At 41.1% G+C, this 13,287-nt stretch overlaps 1 protein-coding gene across 7 annotated transcripts in view; it reads left to right on the top strand.

Moving 5' to 3' along the window:
- kdm6ba (lysine (K)-specific demethylase 6B, a) overlaps positions 1-13,287 on the top strand; it is an 82,729-nt gene that overhangs the window by 56,965 nt on the left and 12,477 nt on the right. Inside the window, exons 1-2 of one of the 7 annotated variants that reach the window (XM_058395786.1) lie at positions 4,929-5,613; positions 12,487-12,549. The exons of 5 other annotated variants lie outside the window; for them this stretch is intronic. The gene's annotated coding sequence lies outside the window, so the exon portion shown is untranslated. Of the gene's footprint in view, positions 1-4,928; positions 5,614-12,486; positions 12,550-13,287 lie in introns of those variants that run through there. One more of the 7 variants, XM_058395779.1, reaches the window with a different exon arrangement.

Raw genomic sequence — 13,287 nt, 5'->3', positions numbered from 1 at the left:
ATTTGCTTTCGGAGTGCAATAGGTGAAATATTTTGATTGATAGCTTTTTAAGTGCATGGTGTGTCGATCTACGAGGGTGCAGTCAGGAAGTGATTGTAGGTTTTGAGTGGCAGTTGTGTACAGTACAGTAGATCAGGGGTCTCAGAGTGGAACGATTTGTTCTTACAATCGCTTAGTATTCACATATGATATAGAGCATATTAAGAAAATATGTACCATTGTGTTTGTTTATTTAGTGGAGGCATTGCAAGTTTAATTACAATTATAAAAGGTAATTTGTTAATATAAAGGTAACATGCTTTTACTTTACGAGTTCACATTGTTTATAGATATTTTTTAAATGAGCAAGGTTTATATTTGATCCATTCCTTTTATACAAGAAACCAATTAGGCTTGTAAATGTAACAGTTAAATAAAGTACTGACTATCTAAAAACTGCAAACCCATCACCATATATCATCCGACATTTCGGCAACTAGTGTAGATGAAGGCACATAAAGCCGCACTGACTTTACAAACTGTTTATACATTTTGATTGAGAATGGGTTTAGTAGTTGATTTCAGTGGCTGTAGGTGTGTCAGTATTTCAGACTAGCATGGTGTGTTCAGTAGGTTGGACTATGCATGTAGGCAGTGTGTGTGAGAGAGAGAGAGAGAGAGAGCATTGTGTGTGAGAGGGTGTGTGTGTGTGTGTGTGTGTGTGTACACGCGTGGGCACTTCTTTGTTCTCAATTAGGGTTTTTCTTTTCTTACACCATATGAAAACTGAGGTGTCAGATTAGCAGAGGACATTCAGAGTGTGTGTGTGTGTGTGTGTCCATATCCCAGATGGTGAGTAGACAATAAAGGAAAGAGCTTTGCCTCAGTATAGTGACATTTATATGCTGGCCAGTCATGAGAATAAAGTCACATACGTACTTGTGCTTTCCTAATCTCTCGCTCTCTTTCTCAACTCTCTCAATTTTACTGTTTCTCTCTTCCTCTTTCCTGTAAACTGTAGCTTGCTTTTTTTTTCTTCTTTTCTTCTAATTTTCCCAGCCTTTTTACTGTACGTAAACCCACATTGTGATTTTTAGTCATTGATGCTCATCTTGGGCTACGAGACTTTAAGTTTCATGTTCCTTTATTTGCTTTTTCTTTTTCCTGTACTGTCTATGCTGCAGGGTTTTCTGTCTGCTGTTTGCTAATACATGTTAGTTATTACAGCAACCTCTGACCTTTTTAGATTCTGTCGAGCTCACCGAGACCTTTTCATATCTGCCGTTATCAGTGAGATTGTTGCACTTGATACCTTTCAAAATATGGGACTCTTTGAGATGATAATGATTCGTGTGAAATTTCTTACCACTCAATTTGATCTTATCTTAACAGGTCGTGGTTTGGAGCATGCATAGAAATGTATGGATGAGAATGAAATGTGGTTCGGATGATTTGGAGCCCATTTCCTGGATTGTGTTGGTGTTCCAGGCTCTACTCGTGTCCATATGGTGTGTTGGTGTTTGACTGGCTCCCTGTAGAGTGTTCAATAAGTAATGTGCTTCCTGTGTGAGGGAAGATGTGTTGTTTGGACTGGAACAGTATGGTGGCCTTTTCCTCTTTGGACATGTCAAAACACACTTTTTCTCTTTTTTTATTTCACTCCTCTTTCTCTCGGCCTTTTCCATTTTTGGTTAATGAGACGAAGCTAAAACCGCTCAGCATGCTTTCTGTTTAATAGCAACACTGTCCATGAGCTAAAAAAACTCAAACTGTTTTGTTGTTTACTTGTACCATTAATCATCTCTTCCAAGGAGACTGCTGTAAAGTCAAACCAGCTGTGCTTCGAGATTTCATCTGACCTTTTATCCCATAAGTTATAGGTCAAGATATCTGAGCAGGAGTCACCGTTAACCTTAATAAGCTAATTAATAAATCTGTGTCTGAAATGGCAGCCTGATATATCATATATGTAGTGTGCTCTTAGTGTGAGGATGTGAAAGGGGAGGAGTCATGTTTGTATATCTTGCTGGGGACCAAATCCTCACAAGGACAAGGATACCTGACCTTTGGCTGGTCCCCATGAGAGGAAGACTGCTTTTATGAAAATGTTTTTTGTCTTAAAAAGTTTCCTTTTGGTTACTGAGTTTAAACTTAGAGCTAGATTTATGGGGTGTATAGCATTAATTAAGGGTTCTAGACTTGATAGTGAAACAAGTGTGTGTGTGTTTAATAGACACACACAATTTTGACCGACCTTGAAGCATTTCTTTCTCCATATTCTCTGTGTTCTTCAAGGGCAGTGTCTTACTCTGAGAGTCTCAGTGTGTGTAATAGTGTGTGTTGACTAATACTTGTACATCAAGTCATGACTGTTCCTTGCACCTTTTTGGTTCTCACACCACATGGTCAGATCTGATAGACTTACCCCCTGTTTTTGTGTGTGTGTCAGTGCTGACTCACGTTGTCCCACAAAGTGGAGGCTGTGCATTAGGAGTACTGGCTGTACCAATGACACATCCGCCCACCCTCCCTCCCTCCCACCCCACACTTTCTTAAGCTGTACTGACAGTTATCTGTATCTCATCTTATATGCTGAATACACACTTTACTTGCTGAACTTTAACTGAAGTTTTCTGTTTGATAAATATAAAGGACTGTGTGTATGTGTGTGTGTGTGTGTGTGTGCGAACATGCTTGTTGTATCTGCATTCTGTTGTACCCATGGGAAATGCTGGTGTATATATAGCTGCAGTCGGAGAGTGTGTGAACAGTTGGAGTTGTTCACTCTCGCTCTGCTCATCAGGATGCTGATTACAATAGACTCTGAGTGCAGGAATGTTAACGTTGGTGATTAACACACATACATGTGTACACACACACACACACACACGCACACAACATTTCCTCCATAATGAAATATTGGGGGGGTTGTGGTATTCCCCAGCCATCAAAGAACTTCCTCTTTCCTGTTCACTGTACCCCTTCGTCTAACACACACACACACACACACACACTCTTTGGCACTAATTAAAAGGAAAAAACGGGACAAGTCCAAGGTTGCTGGCTAGGCTAGGAGGTCAGTAGGATATTACCTCATGGGGAAGTGGGGGTGTGTGCTGGGTGGGGTGGGGTGGGGGCAGATGGAGGTGGAGCGTTGTTACATCTGCTGTTGTCTATGTTGGGCATCATGCTCAGCTTTGCTCACTTCCTCTATGTGTGTTTGTGCGGTTTTCTTCCGTTTCTGTCCAAGAAGCCCAGTTCTCGTGACACACTCCTGTGGTTCAGCCGGTCTGTTATGTCTCGTAGCCGCTGATGTAACGGAGCTAAATATAACGTTCAGTCCTGTGCAGCGTGGGACACTGCTGAGCACACACACACACACACACCACAGCGTCTGTTTGTCATTACTGGACTGCAACTCAACTCCAAATGCCAACAAAGCAAAGTCTGTCATGTTTAGAACACATTCAAAATCACATCTGACAGTATTACTTACTGCTTAATGCAAAGAAACAGTTTAAAAATTATTTTACTTACTCTAGCATGTTCCCATTAACCCTCTAATTCTGATGTAATGTGTTGGCCTGTCTTCTTGTCTGTCCCATTCTCTCTCTCTCTCTCTCTCTCTCTCTCTCTCTCTCTCAAAGCACAAATCCTCATCATCAGGCTATATATTTTGCCAAGGATAGATGAAGGGGCAAACACAGCATATTGTTATGCTTGAATACTAACAAAATACTCATTACATACATTTTAATGTCCAGTCAGAGCTACTCAGTACTGTAATATATACATCAATACTGATGATATTCACAATCACATAACCATAGTGTGATGTAATTCTTCTCACTGTATGACACGATATGACACACTGTAAGATGTCGTCCGAGAGTGTTTAGTCTGTGGGCTCTAAAACTTGTTTCCATCTTTAACCTGCGCATTACAGGTGTATTTTATGAACATTTAACTATTCATATACTAATGACAAAGATAGGCTTTTTATTGAAATTTGTGCTATTGATTGGAGCCATAAGGGTTTTTTTTTTTTAATTTATTTATTTATTTGTGAGCTTTCTACTGTGACAAACCAGATAAGGTCCAAGCTGACATTATTTATAAGCGTTTGTTTGCAACTTATTGAGGTTCATGTTAAACCTATTAAGATTCATGTGACCAGTCACAGTCACAGTCTCAACCAAGAGATCATGAATATAAATAACATTGATAATGCTGTGTTGTGATTTCTGCCACTGTAACAAATAATAATAATAATAATGATAATAATAATAATAATAATAATAATAATCCCTATAATAGACCCTTGAGTATGCTTTCCAGACCCCACTTTGTTTAAGTCCTAGTGTCCTACATGATCTGTGACATAATGAGCGCTCTATCTTGTTCTTTTTAAACACAGTTAATATATCCCTGTACTTATTTTTGGTAATGAAATCGACATTGCGTGCTGTTCCTAGCTAGTAGAGGCGATATGTAGTACATTGATTTATGTGAATCCAGGTCAGCTCTGTTAGTGGCGCTGAGGAGAGATTATAGTGTCCCGTGACCGGTAAACACAGTGCCGGACCCGGAAGTGCACTACCGTGTGAGTCTGGTCACGAGTCGACACACACACACACACACACACACACACACACACACACACACACACAGAAAGCGGGAGAGAAACGGAGATTAGCGGGATGCAGGGTTTGAGACAGGATGTTCTCTACCGCATACGACCGCGTATGCGGTAGAGTGCCAAAGTACTGCGCGTTTTGTTTGAACCCACCGTGGACTCCGCAGTTTGCGCTGTCAGGGAATTCCGGGGTCGTGCGGTGACGTCACGTAGCAGTGCGGGGCGGTGCGACGCGGCTGTTGTGTGTGTGTGTAAGTGGGCGGTAGTAACATCAGCACCCAGAGCAGCTTGTCCCTTTAAAACCTCGCGTCACTCAGCGCAATCCGATCCCAGCGCTCTGTGTGTGTGTTCTCTACAAAAAAAGGCTGGCCAAACGTCAACACAGAGTAACCGCTCTCTCTCACTCACACACACACACACACACACACACCCTCTCCCGACATCAGCTCTCACAGTATAACTGTTAAGTACAGAGCAGTGGTAGGAAGAGATCCACCTATCGAGGGTCGTCTTGTTGCCGGACAGATTGGGTGATATTCTGCGGCTTGGGAGTATCGCGTATCTGGCGCGAGGAAGAGACTTCATACAGTGTGTGTGCTTTTGTATAGAGCCAAGTGAGAGACTGTCCTTCATTAAGGGACACAGAGGTTGGAGCCGACAGAGAGAGAGAGAGAGAGAGTTTGGGAGCGGTTTGTTCTTCTAAGGGAGAAGCTTTCCTTTTTACGCCGGATTATAGAGCACCGCGGAGCGCACCGGTAACTCAAGCGCTTTTGTCTGAATGGGTTTTATTTGATCATTCATAATTCAATCATTTCCCGGTCGTCGCCTACGTGTGAGTCATTCAGCACTAATCAAAAGTGCCTACCGGAACATTAAACTCGTGGAAAGTAACAAAAAAAGAGCTTTCCGTTATTCAACAGATCGACTCGAGCTTTGTGTGCCGAGCACCGACGAGCTTCACGCCTTTAAGGTCGTATAGGACAAGTTTTACAGCAAAGGTAAGCCCTTATCATTTCTCTCCCTCTTTCTTCCCTCCTAGAAGTATTCAGTTCCTGTTCTTTTGTTTAGTGTTATTTGACGATAATTAGGATTTAACGAGGCAGGCTCGTGCGCAACGGGTCTCTGAATGAGTGTGTTGTAGTAACTGTGTAACAGTCGAGGCTTCGCTTCACGACACCGGAAGCTCGAGCAGCTCATCTCTTTTAACCCTTCACTTTCTGGATACAGTGAAACGTGAGTTCGTTTAAAAACACTGAAACGTGGATGACACGAGGTGACAGTGGCACGTCTCGCTTCTGTGTGTTAGATCATATGTGTATACATTATGCAGTGGGTTAACAGGAGTGTGTATTTTAGTTGAGATGGTTAGTGATTGTAAAGCCGGTGTGACCACGTGTCTGTGTGGGGGGGGCGGGATGGAGGATTGGCTTAGTTGTAGAGAAAGAGAGGAAGAAGCTGCTTGGTCTTTGTGTGCAGATGTAGGCAGGCCTAATGCAGGAGGCGTGGAGCACATGGGCAACGTGGGCAGGCGCACGAAATGAATGGAGTGCCTGGGCAGCCTTTTACGCACACAAAGCCCATGTCTGAATGCACATTTGCATCATCCTACTACAACCGCCCAGCTGGGGAATTGGGAGTTTTTTTGACTCCTATGGTCATGTGTAGGCTTCTTTTCTCAGAAACTTCCTGTGTCTAGGTTAGGGAAATTACTCCAAACTAACAAAATATCCTGTTCCTAATTGTCAGCTTAGTCTGTGCCACAAGTACGTTATGGAGTGATAGTCATGTGACGTTGCTCTTTCCGGGGGCTTGGTCATTTACAGCGTGTCGTAAACGCTGCAGGCGTAAAACTGGGCTGGGGAAGTGGGGAGATCCCTTTGAACGCGGTCTTCTGATCAATCAGAGTGATCCACACCAAAACAAGGGGCTGTGTTTACTTCTCTTTGAAGTGGTGACGAGGTTCAGGGTTGTAAAAGTTAAGAGTAGGAGCAGTTGCTGAGAATTGCTGCTTCTGATGTGCCGAGCTCTTTCCTGAGTCCAACAGGATGAAGGAGTGAATGAATGAACCATCGGTTTATTATTAAAGCTGTAGACTTTAGTTGTGTGTGTGAGAGAGAGAGAGAGTGTGTGTGTGTGTGGTTTCCTTTGTGAATGAGAGTAATTCCACTTTTTGAGGAATGTAGGCATGTTGAGGGTGGGATAGGCGATTTAACAAAAACATCAAGAAAGTTAGAATGGTGGAGTCGTCCTATGAAACATTACAAGATGAAAAGTAAAGTCAAAGTGGTACAAAATTTAGTGTCAGATACATTGAAGTTATAAAAGCACTGACAATAATAGTATTCTGTCGATATATTGTCCGACCCTGTGCTGAGGCATGTGGCTGAATAAATGGATAAATAGAATAGGAATGTGTAAGATAGGGGTCTGTGTGTGTGTGTTGTCTTGGACAACTGATGAGTAAATGTTTGTAGGCTTGTCAGTTTGATTAGTCAGCTCATCCTGCTGTCTCCTTGTTCACGGAGAGTGAGGAATTTAAGTTGTGTAATGGAGAAAGTGTTCATGGTGATTCATTAAAATCTCCTACCTGAACTCACAGTGGTTGATTTGATTAATAATCAGATTATGCTAAAGTGGGTGTACTGTGAAATAAGTGTGTATTGCTCTTAAAACCGTCAGCTTAAAAATATGTGGGTGTTTAAGGATCACCGTTTCACGAAAACATCTACTTTAAATTAATTTATTCCTTCCTAGCGTGTTATTTCTGGTTAACTGAAAGAGCCGTAGTGACGATCAAGTAACCGGCATGTGTATGAACACGTACTGATGACTCACAGGCACGCAAGAAGAAACGATACTTTCACTCTGCTTTGGATTTTCCTTTGTCACCTTATTTGGATTGTATTACCTCACTTTTTTGATAAAAATCCAGCAGAGCGTGCACGAGAAACCGAGGGAGGAGCAGTGAAACTAGAGTAGGTGGGACTGGAAAGAGAGTGAGAGTGACGGAAATAAATACAATCATGTTTCAGTGAAGCAGGAAAGGAGGAGAAAGCTCTGGGAGCAGTGCGTAAGAGAGAGATGTGCTGGCTATTTGCGCAGTAATCATGGGGGAGACATCGGTGAGGACGAATTGTTTTCCAGTACAAACTCACATAAACACGTTCTCTCAAACCTCCTTTTCTCTCCCCATTTCCTGTATCTCATTTTAAAAGCAAGACTCTCTCTATATTTGGTCAGTAAGCTGATTGTCTTTGGTTGAAATATGTGTGGAATGTTGTTTTTTTTTTTGACTTGCTTAGAGATGTCTCTGTCATTTCACCATTGTCCAAATCTCTCTCCAACTTTTGGAGCGTCAGACTGCACTGCTTCGGCTTTGGCTGGCTACCATAGCGACCGTTGCCATGGAGACAGAGTCCAAGGCCCAGCTTTCATTCGTTATGTTTTTGTTCTCCTTTTTTTTTGGGTAACATGTCCGTGCATTAGTCTGTTTGTGCATCATACTGTGGTTTCTGGGAAATAAGGGGTGCTGATGTAGGAGGGGGATTTTGGGGGGGGGCGATCATATGAGGACATGTTCGCAGATGTTAAGCATCGCTCTTCCAGGAAATGAGACAGTAGGCTTTTTAGTGTAAAAGATTTCAATAACAAGTGTGAGCAACTGATCTCCATGTTCCGATGGATGAAAAAAACATCACTCATTTTTCTCTGAAAGTTCTAGACATGAACTTGGTGAAACTTACAGACAGATGGTTTCACACACAGATGGTCACGAACGGCACTTTTGCAGCAGACTTCTTGTGCTAGACGTTCACACATTGAGTCACCGCTCTATACATGTGCACACACACTTATCACAACACACTCGTATTCAAACAGACTGTGTGTCTGTGTGTAACGTCTTTTTGGTTCTTTGAACACTTTGTCTCTTTCATTCTGAGTGTAATTTCTTCTGAAAGTTAACTGATTATAGCAATGTTTCTTTCTTCTTCGCATCACATAGGATAAAACTAAAAAGTCGAAGGGGAAAAAGTGATGTTTCTGTTATGTTGTGAGGAGTAATTTACTGGCATGTTTTGGGTCCACTTGTTCCCTTAGAGGAAAGATTACAGCAATGCTAGTCTGATCATCTTTATCCTTGTGAGGAAACTTTTCACTCCTGATGAGGCATGGTTTCTTCTAAGATGTCTCTGCCTCATCCACAGAGCACAATGATGAGTCTGATGAGAATGAAAATAGTGTAAATCCTACGATGTGACCTTCACAGTCACCAGATCTCCACCTTACTGGATATCTACGAAAGTTTTCTGACCAGCATGTTAGTCAGCACTCTATAACCTCATCACTGACACAGTAATTCAGAGATCATCTTTAGAAAGAACAGTGTTAATCCCTCCAGTACAGGTCCAGGGATGAGTAGAAGAAAAGGCAAGGCACGTTAAAGCTGTTATTAATGTTAAGGTATTAATACGCTTTGTGTTCATTTTTACTTTCATTCGTTGAAATGCTCTATCAATTTTCATAAGATGAGATTGAGCTGTTGAGATTTGAGAGCCAAAAGGGAAAATTCTTCATTTAAAACACTTCTGTTCCACAGGATGTTAGTTAGCATGTTCCCCCTGCCCCTTAAGGCTTCCTCTCCCTTTTGGGAGGCCCACTTCCTGTTGCTCTGACGACAACTTCCTGTCTTATCAAACTCTCTCTCTTTGTTCTGCTTTTTGCTCCCCGTCATTGTGATTCTCATTCATGAACTACTCTCTTTCTTTATATTACGTTCCCACACGCTGTAGCCGTAGATGGCTGTAGAAAAGCGATCTTTGTGGACATAACCTATAAGTTTTAAAATGTTAGTACTATCTCCCAAAGATAACAAAAACACCTTTTTAGCTGTTTTTAATCTCTATACATATCTACTGTAGATGTTTTTCTGTGAATGTGATTATCTTTATGATTCATCCTGTTTGTGTCAATCATTCTGTTACCTCTTTCTCAGGTAATGGTATGACTAATTTTGTCTCCTCTCTTATCTGGTAGAGTGTTTACCACAAGGACGGCCCTAAATACGGGTCATTTACTACCAAATGCTCCACACTGCTAAGAAAAGAAACATGTTTTCCTAATTAGAAGCTTCATATGTGCTAGGCAAGCATTTTCGTGATGAGAAAAAAAAAAGGTCAGCTAAGTTTTCATGCAGCTCAGTTGACATACTGTATAAATGCATAGGACACATTTTCTGTATCTCGGAGTTAATTTTCTCATTGTGGACACCACTGGTAAGGGTCATAATGTACATGACTGTTTACTTACTGCATGTTTTTCTGAGTCCATCCTAGGATAGACCGAGTATAAAACAGAGGATGTAGGTCAAGGGTTATTCAGTAAACACATACACATTGTATAACGAGGGAAAAGTTGACTAACATAGAACAAGAAAATGTCTTCTGCTCTACTGACATTCAGAGAGCATAGTCCAATAGGTACCAGCTCAAATGTGTGTCCTAAGTTGAACTGCCTTTCCGGATCAGAATGTACACTCAGTGGGTGTGTGGGTGTGTGGGCATGTGGGCTTAAAACGCAGTGATTACATCATGATGATGCTCCAATTTACATCACCAGCATAGTAGGACACATACTCACGCACACACTCGCAATGAGAGAAAGTGCTTTTGATTACTGAGGCCTGTTACATAATGGTCAAACGTGGACGTTCACCCACAAGCTTCGTCTACATAGCAAAACTATGCCTGTTTCTATCTCTCTCTCTCTCTCTCTCTCTCTCTCTATATATATATATATATTATATATATATATAATCTATCTATGTCTGTTATTCATTTCTTTATAACTTTAGACAGCTGATTTGAGGGTAACACTGTGATCTGGTATTAGTCAGTAGTAGAAATGTCTTTAGTGATGTATGGTTGGTGACCCTTACTAGTGACCTTAAGTCTATTTTGGTACTAAACCCCCAAATCTAAAAGATAAAATCTTAGAACAAATAGTAAATACTGTTTTCTCTTATTAAAAATGTAAAACAAACATTTACTAAGTCCATTATGTAAGAATCTTTATACATTAGATCTTCATACATTAGCTAGTCTTATAGTCTTACACAGTTTGGGGCTATGATTTTCACCAAACCAAAAGCACACAACCAACCAAACCACAAATCATTTCTTCTAAACTTTCTGATCCCACCCACGCTAGCCATTTTCTCTGTAAATTCTGGCTAACTTTTGGCTCAGGAATCCCCGATTCGGCACAGCCATAAAAAACCCAACCTCTTTACATCACATCCTGTTTGCATGATTAAAACAATATGCCAAAGCCGGGTTTGATGACACAATACTTTGAGAAATTCCCGACGCTGTCACTTTCAGCGGTCGCCCCCGATCACCTGACCGTAAAAAGCATGAAAGCGTGTTATGGGCGGAGTCTTTTGGGGGTAAACCCTATAGTCTCCATTATCTGACTCAGAGGGGTTTCCCCCAGTTATGCTTCCAACACATGCATGTACACGCAATATTAAATATGATTGATATATCAGATGGCTAGTGTTAGATTTGGTCTCTTATTCTGTCTTGTATGACTGTCTTTCATGGCATCAATTACAGACACGTAGGTAAGTTACAATATGAAATAACCGTATGGAAGCTAAAACCGGATGTGTATGTATTTTGTACTTTTAAAGATTATCTAGATAACTGGAAATGACTTTGTGTGATGATTAAGTCATAAGATGATGATATGGCTAAGTTTAAAGTAGGCTCAACTAGCATATAGTATATATATGTATTCGGCTTGAGGTGTCATTCAGAAGATGACTTTTTTTTGCATGTAAGCAGATTCTGGACTAGTTTCAGTAGTGAGTAAGCTGTGTGTAGTCTATTAATACCCTCTGACTAAATGAGACTTCAGTCACTTCCTCTGTCTGTCATGCTCTGCATCACTTAACCTAGAAACTGATACACACACAATAACTTTAACCTAGAAACATATACATGCACACACACACATTTACATTTCTATTTTGCTCTTAACCCAGAAACCCTGCTCTTCCTCTCCCCACTGATTTGCTCAGGTGATAGTTGGCTTTTGTACCCCAACCATTCCTTCTCTGGACATATAACACAAGCATCCTCTGTGTGTGTGTGTGTGTGTTCAGATCCAATGCCTTAATTTTTCTATGCCTTCTTATTTCAGTTTCCTGCTATTGTTGCATATACGGAGCATTATACTTTTTTATTTTATAATCCTGAAACACTAGACATTTTGTTTAAAGCATCTATTTGTATTTCAAAAGAAATCACAAAATGTGTGTTTAGAAACGACACGCTTTTTATGAGAACAGTTGCCGAGCATTACAATTCTGTATGGGTTAAGAGTGGAGCTAATTTCTGGAGCCGGAAAATGAAACCAGAAGCCTGAAATAAAAGAAACCTGACCCACTGCATGGCAGTATTGTAAACCATGATGTTAGGATGATTTCAGAAAGGCTTTCTAATATAAGCAGCTGCACCGTTACCTATAGGAAAAATGTATATCAGGTTCACTAGTCAACTGAATTGTTGTGTATAATATAGATGGTCGAATCTCAAACACCAGTAGTCTAAAATAAGCGCCGAAATCAAAACGTGAAATTTGATAACCTAAATCATCTCATCTTTTCAGTAATTTAAGCCACTGTAATTCAGCAATATGACTTGCCAACAATCACAGCTATTCACAGACACTAGATGCTAAATTGAGAGATAGAAAATCGTGACTGTGTGTGTGTGTTCCCTGAGTCTTGAGACCTAGACAACAGCATCCTGTGAAATAGTAGGAACAGCACCGAATAGCGACGTCACGATTATTTTTGTCTTTTCCAGATCCTAAAATATCACAGAGGATTTGAAATAGCACAGAATACAGAGAACCATAGAGAATGGGAGGTAATGTGGGAAGTGCAAGCTCAAAACACACACTCTCTCTCACATACACACACACTCTGATTAGTTCTGCTGAACAGTGATGTGTCATCCATTTACTTGCTGTGTGTGCTTGTGTCACAGTTAACTTGTGTTGAATAAGAGTGCCTCATAGGTACAGTTTGTTTTAATTTGATGACTTTTGTGTCTGTGTAATCTGGTCGTGTAGGAAGGAGTGTGTGGGTGTTTGATATGTAGCCAGTTCTCTCTCGGAGACTGCCGTAATTTTAGATTTTCAGACCATTTTTAGATTTAAGAATTTTAGACTATATATGCGCAGTCCATCCTGTTCAGCACTTCTATTGTTTATTCATTCTACCCTTCTCTCTCCCAGGGTATCCGAAACCACCCCCCAACCCTCTTTCTCAAAATACCCCTAGCCTAATAAGATTAACATCGGTGTCTTTCTTGTTATACACACAGGAGCCGAACACCAACACACACAGTCAAAGCTCAGCAGAAGGCTATATGCTAACACAAGTGTGCAAACACACACGTGCACACACACACACACACACACACACACACACACCCCTTACACACTGCTGGCCAGGTTCCAAAGGGCCCTCTGCTTTTCCCTCCCTCTGTTTCTTTCTCTCACTGTGCCAGGAGGCCCCAGGAAGGTTTATAATGACCTCAGTACTCTCTTCCTATAGCTGAACTCCCACTAGTCCATCTGTGCTACACACACACACACACACA

The sequence above is a fragment of the Hemibagrus wyckioides genome, linkage group LG07 (genome assembly GCF_019097595.1).
Source record: "Hemibagrus wyckioides isolate EC202008001 linkage group LG07, SWU_Hwy_1.0, whole genome shotgun sequence".
Taxonomy (NCBI): Eukaryota; Metazoa; Chordata; class Actinopteri; order Siluriformes; family Bagridae; genus Hemibagrus; species Hemibagrus wyckioides.
Note: the sequence above shows the minus strand (reverse complement) of the source record. Positions and strands in the feature narration are given on the sequence as shown.